Genomic DNA, 6,000 nt, shown 5'->3' on the forward strand with positions numbered 1-6,000 from the left:
TCGTCAAACATCTCATTCCAAAATCATGGGCATTAATATGGAGTTGGTCCCCCCTTTGCTGCTATAACTGTCTCCACTCTTCTGGGAAGGCTTTCCACTAGATGTTGGAACATTGCTGCGGGGACTTGCTTCCATTTCAGCCACAAGAGCATAACTGAGGTCGGGCACTGATGTTGGGCGATTAGGCCTGGCTCGCAGTCAGTGTTCTAATTCATCCCAAAGGTGTTCGATGGGGTTGAGGTCAGGGCTCTGTGCAGGCCAGTCAAGTTCTTCCACACCGATCTTGACAACCCATTTCTGTATGGACCTCGTTTTGTGCACGGGGGCATTGTCCAAACTGTTGTCACAAAGGTGGAAGCACAGAATCGTCTAGAATGTCATTGTATGCTGTAGCATTAAGATTTCCCTTCACTGGAACTAAGGAGCCCGAACCATGAAAACCAGCCCCAGACCATTATTCCTCCTCCACCAAACTTTACAGTTGGCACTATGCATTCGGGCAGATAGCATTCTCCTGGCATCCGCCAAACCCAGATTCGTCCATCGGACTGTCAGATGGTGATTCATCACTCCAGAGAACGCGTTTCAACTGCTCCAGAGTCCAATGGCGGCGAGCTTTACACCACTCCAGCCGACGCTTGGCATTGCGCATGGTGATCTTAGGCTTGTGTGCGGCTGCTTGGCCATGGAAACCCATTTCATGAAGCTCCCGACTAACAGTTCTTGTGCTGACGTTGCTTCCAGAGGCAGTTTGGAGCTCGGTCGTGAGTGTTGCAACCGAAGACAGACAATTTTTATGTGCTACGTGCTTCAGCACTCCTGATCCCGTTCTGTGAGCTTGTGTGGCCTACCACTTCGCGGCTGAGCCGTTGTTGCTTCTAGGCGTTTCCACTTCACAATAACAGCACTTACAGTTGACCGGGGCAGCTCTAACAGGGCAGAAATTTGACGAACTGACTTGTTGGAAAGGTGGCATCCTATGACGGTGCCACGTTGAAAGTCACTGAGCTCTTCAGTACGGGCCGTTCTACTGCCAATGTTTGTCTATGGAGATTGCATGGCTGTATGCTATATTGCAGTCGTGCTGCAGGCAGAATTTTATGTTTGCGTGTCAGATTTCTTTATCTATAGTATTCACAACCCTTGACTTTGATGTATTTATATATACATACATACAGTGCCTTCAGAAAGTATTCATACCCCTCTGTATCTACATTTAAGTTTTATTCATTTGTAAAAATTTCTAAAAGCATTTTTCCACTTCGACATTATGGGGTATTGTGTGTAGGCCAGTGACACAAAATCTCAATTTAATCCATTTTAAATTCTTGCTGTAACAACAAAATGTGGAAAAAGTCAAGGGGTGTGAATACTATAGATATAGAAATCTGACACGCAAACGTAACATTCTGCGTGCAGCACGACTGCAAATATGGTCGGCCTGGAACGTGGCCATAGTCTGAGAATTGCCGTTATAGGAACAGGAACATGCGTTCCGGATGCCAATGGATTATCGTTCAGGGTTATATGAACTTCAAACGCTAGGCTATAACACTCAATGCCCCAAACAAAGGAGTGACATCCTGTTCCTAATACGGCTAATGAATTGAATGCAGTAAATGAATAAAGTCAGACAACTTCATTCGGAGGTTAACATGTTTTCAGAAGTCAAAACATTCTGTCCGAATTGAAGCGGTAAGCTCCTCTCATCCATGATAATAACGATCAGTATAATGTGGTCTAAAATAGGGTTCCTTTATTCATCTTTAAAACATGTACAATTCAGTATTTTAAGGTTATTTATATTTTCTAACAATCTGGAGTTAAAGTTTCATATCCCATACAGTCAAGTGCATACTGTTATTTATCAGGATATACTGTGTCACATTTTTTAAACAAAACTTTAAATTCTGAAGTGTAATGAAATAGTGTCTATCCCTCTTGCAGCAACCACTGGTCATCGGTTCTGGCTTCTTCTTTGGTAAATACATGCAAGGATATTCAAGAACAGAAATGTTGTATTTGAAATGTTGTTACATAACATTTGTTAAGCAACATCTACCAGGGTTGGGGTCAATTTCATAATTTAAGAAGTATGCTTTTCAATGAGGGGAATTGGAATTTCAGTTTACTTCCTGAATTGACATGGAAATGACGGAATTGACCCCAACCCTGACAGACGGGTACATTATAATGACGTACCCAGAGAATTATATCTTAGATTATATCATTATTATAAATTATATCTTAATTTAATTGGATCTCTGTGGACGTCATGAACATAAAAGCCACACCCCCAACCACTGCTATCACAGCAGTGATCACAGACTGCAGAAAGGGAGGACTGGTCCAGCAGAAAGGGAGGACTGGTCCAGCAGAAAGGGAGAGGACTGGTCCAGCAGAAAGGGAGAGGACTGGTCCAGCAGAAAGGGAGAGGACTGGTCCAGCAGAAAGGGAGAGGACTGGTCCAGCAGAAAGGGAGAGGACTGGTCCAGCAGAAAGGGAGGACTGGTCCAGCAGAAAGGGAGGACTGGTCCAGCAGAAAGGGAGGACTGGTCCAGCAGAAAGGGAGAGGACTGGTCCAGCAGAAAGGGAGAGGACTGGTCCAGCAGGTTGGGAGAGGATTGGTCCAGCAGAAAGGGAGAGGACTGGTCCAGCAGAAAGGGAGAGGACTGGTCCAGCAGAAAGGGAGAGGACTGGTCCAGCTCTGGAACACAACATAAACACAGGAATAAGTACAGATTTATTGCCACTTGCCAGACCACCATTGTAAATAAGTTCTCTAACTAACTATCTCGCTTGGTTAAGGTCTTCATGTTTTCCATTTACATACAACAAGAGCATTTACTGTACCGGTACACATGTATGACCCTGGAGTGTTGAGGCATGTTTTGGGGGCACGGGGTTGGCTGATCGACACTCATTGACGTCTACAGCGAATCAGTCAAAAACACTAAACTAGTACATGATCAACCTAAGCAATACCCACATTAATCTCCTTGATTTGATACAGTACTCCTCACTAGACCCTGTAGAGCTGAAGGGATTGATACAGTAAACAATAAGGTTCCACACAGCCTATCAAAAGGCAAGGTGAAGTACCTGCATCATGCTTCTTCCATGCTGTGATGTTGAGGTGGGGGATGAAGGTGTGGCTACCTACCTGAGGGATTCTACCTACAGTTGAAGTCGGAAGTTTACATACACTTAAAGAACAACGTTGTGGTCCAGCACCTTTCTGAGGTCTCTGTACCGAGCCTCCTGTTCTTCATTGTTCTTTCTTTGAAAGCAAAGAATGTAAAAAGATTCAAATAGCTACAGTTGAAGTCGGAAGTTTACACACTTAGGTTGGTGTCATTAAAACCCGTTTTTTCAACCACTCCACAAATTTCTTGTTAACAAACTATAGTTTTGGCAAGTCTGTTAGGACATCTACTTTGTGCATGACACAAGAAATATTTCCAACAATTGTTTACAGACAGATTATTTCACTTATAATTCACTGTATCACAATTCCAGTGGGTCAGAAGTTTACATACACTAAGTTGACTGTGCCTTTAAACAGCTTGGAAAATTCCAGAAAATGATGTCATGGCTTTAGAAGCTTCTGATTGGCTAATTGACATAATTTGAGTCAATTGGAGGTGTACCTGTGGATGTATTTCAAGGCCTACCTTCAAACTCAGTGCCTCTTTGCTTGACATCATGGGAAAATCAAAAGAAATCAGCCAAGACCTCAGAAAAAGAATTGTAGACCTCCACAAGTCTGGCTCATCCTTGGGAGCAATTTCCAAATGCCTGAAGGTACCACGTTCATCTGTACAAACAATAGTACGCAAGTATAAACACCATGGGACCACGTAGCCGTCATACCGCTCAGGAAGGAGACGTGTTCTGTCTCCTAGAGATTAACGTACTTTGGTGCGAAAAGTAAAAATCAATCCCAGAACAACAGCAAAGGACCTAGAGAAGATGCTGGAGGAAACAAGTACAAAATTATCTATATCCACAGTAAAACGAGTCCTATATCGACATAACCTGAAAGGCTGTTCAGCAAGGAAGAAGCCACTGCTCCAAAACCGCCATAAAAAAGCCAGACTACGGTTTGCAACTGCACATGGGGACAAAGATTGTACTTTTTGGAGAAATGTCCTCTGGTCTGATGAAACAAAAATAGAACTGTTTGCCCATAATGACCATCGTTATGTTTGGAGGAAAAAGGGGGGGTCTTGCAAGCCGAAGAACACCATCCCAACCGTGAAGCACGGGGGTGGCAGCATCATGCTGTGGGGGTGCTTTGCTGCAGGAGGGACTGGTGCACTTCACAAAAAAATGGCATCATGAGGAAGGAAAATTACGTGGATATATTGAAGCAACATCTCAAGACATCAGTCAGGAAGTAAAAGCTTGGTCGCAAAGGGGTCTTCCAAATGGACAATGACCCCAAGCATACTTCCAAAGTTGTGGCAAAATGGCTTAAGGACAACAAAGTCAAGTTATTGGAGTGGCCATCACAAAGCCCTGACCTCAATCCTATAGAAAATGTGTGGGCAGAACTGAGAAAGTGTGTGCGAGCAAGGAGGCCTACAAACCTGACTCAGTTACACCAGCTCTGTCAGGAGGAATGGGCCAACATTCACCCAACTTCTTGTGGAAGGCTACCCGAAACATTTTACCCAAGTTAAACAATTTAAAGGCAATGCTACCAAATACTAATTGAGTGTATGTAAACTTCTGACCCACTGGGAGAAATAAAAGCTTAAATAAATAATTGTCTCTACTATTATTCTGACATTTCATTGTAGTACCATGATCCATTTTTGTAAGGGTATGACTCTCACCATCCTCCTCTCAAATCGAACCACTACCAATAGTAAAAAGGACAAAGGCATATTAGGGGTCCTTTTGAGAAATGTATCATCAGCAAAACCGTTTACTCTTTCAAACTAGATAAGATACAGTAGCTAGAGGGCTTTGCTGCAATTCACTTCCAACCAGTCGATGCCCGTCCCTTTAAGACTGGACAGCCCGTCCCTTTAAGACTGGACAGCCCGTCCCTTTAAGACTGGACAGCCCGTCCCTTTAAGACTGGACAGCCCGTCCCTTTAAAACTGGACAGCCCGTCCCTTTAAGACTGGACAGCCCGTCCCTTTAAGACTGGACAGCCCGTCCCTTTAAGACTGGACAGCCCGTCCCTTTAAAACTGAGCGCCTTCCATCTGACAGCCCGTCCCTTTAAAACGGAGCGCCTTCCATCTGACATCCCGTCCCTTTAAAACGGAGCGCCTTCCATCTGACAGCCCGTCCCTTTAAAACGGAGCGCATTGCATTGACTTACCTTCCATCTGACAGCCCGTCCCTTTAAAACGGAGCGCATTGCATTGACTTACCTTCCATCTGACAGCCCGTCCCTTTAAAACTGAGCGCCTTCCATCTGACAGCCCGTCCCTTTAAAACTGAGCGCCTTCCATCTGACAGCCCGTCCCTTTAAAACTGAGCGCCTTCCATCTGACAGCCCGTCCCTTTAAAACTGAGCGCCTTCCATCTGACAGCCCGTCCCTTTAAAACTGAGCGCCTTGCATTGACTTACCTTCCATCTGACAGCCCGTCCCTTTACAACGGAGCGCCTTCCATCTGACAGCCCGTCCCTTTAAAACTGAGCGCATTGCATTGACTTACCTTCCATCTGACAGCTCGCTGGCTGCAAAGAACCTGACAACAAACATTCACATTCCAACACTAGCTAGGTTTCCATCCAATTGGCGACGGATTTTCATGTGAATATTCTAGAATCAACATAAAGAAAATATGCGCATTTTCTCCCCAGTGGTGTGTTTCCACCAAACAGACTTGTTGCAGTTAAAAATGTGTGGGTGATGACAGAGTGCACACAAAATTTACTTTTTCGCTTAAAGGTATACTTCAGGATTTTGCCAATGAAACCATTTAGCTACTTCACCAGAGTCCGATGAACTTGTGGATACCATTTGTATGTCTCTGT

The sequence above is a fragment of the Coregonus clupeaformis genome, unplaced genomic scaffold (assembly GCF_020615455.1).
Source record: "Coregonus clupeaformis isolate EN_2021a unplaced genomic scaffold, ASM2061545v1 scaf0552, whole genome shotgun sequence".
NCBI lineage: Eukaryota > Metazoa > Chordata > Actinopteri > Salmoniformes > Salmonidae > Coregonus > Coregonus clupeaformis.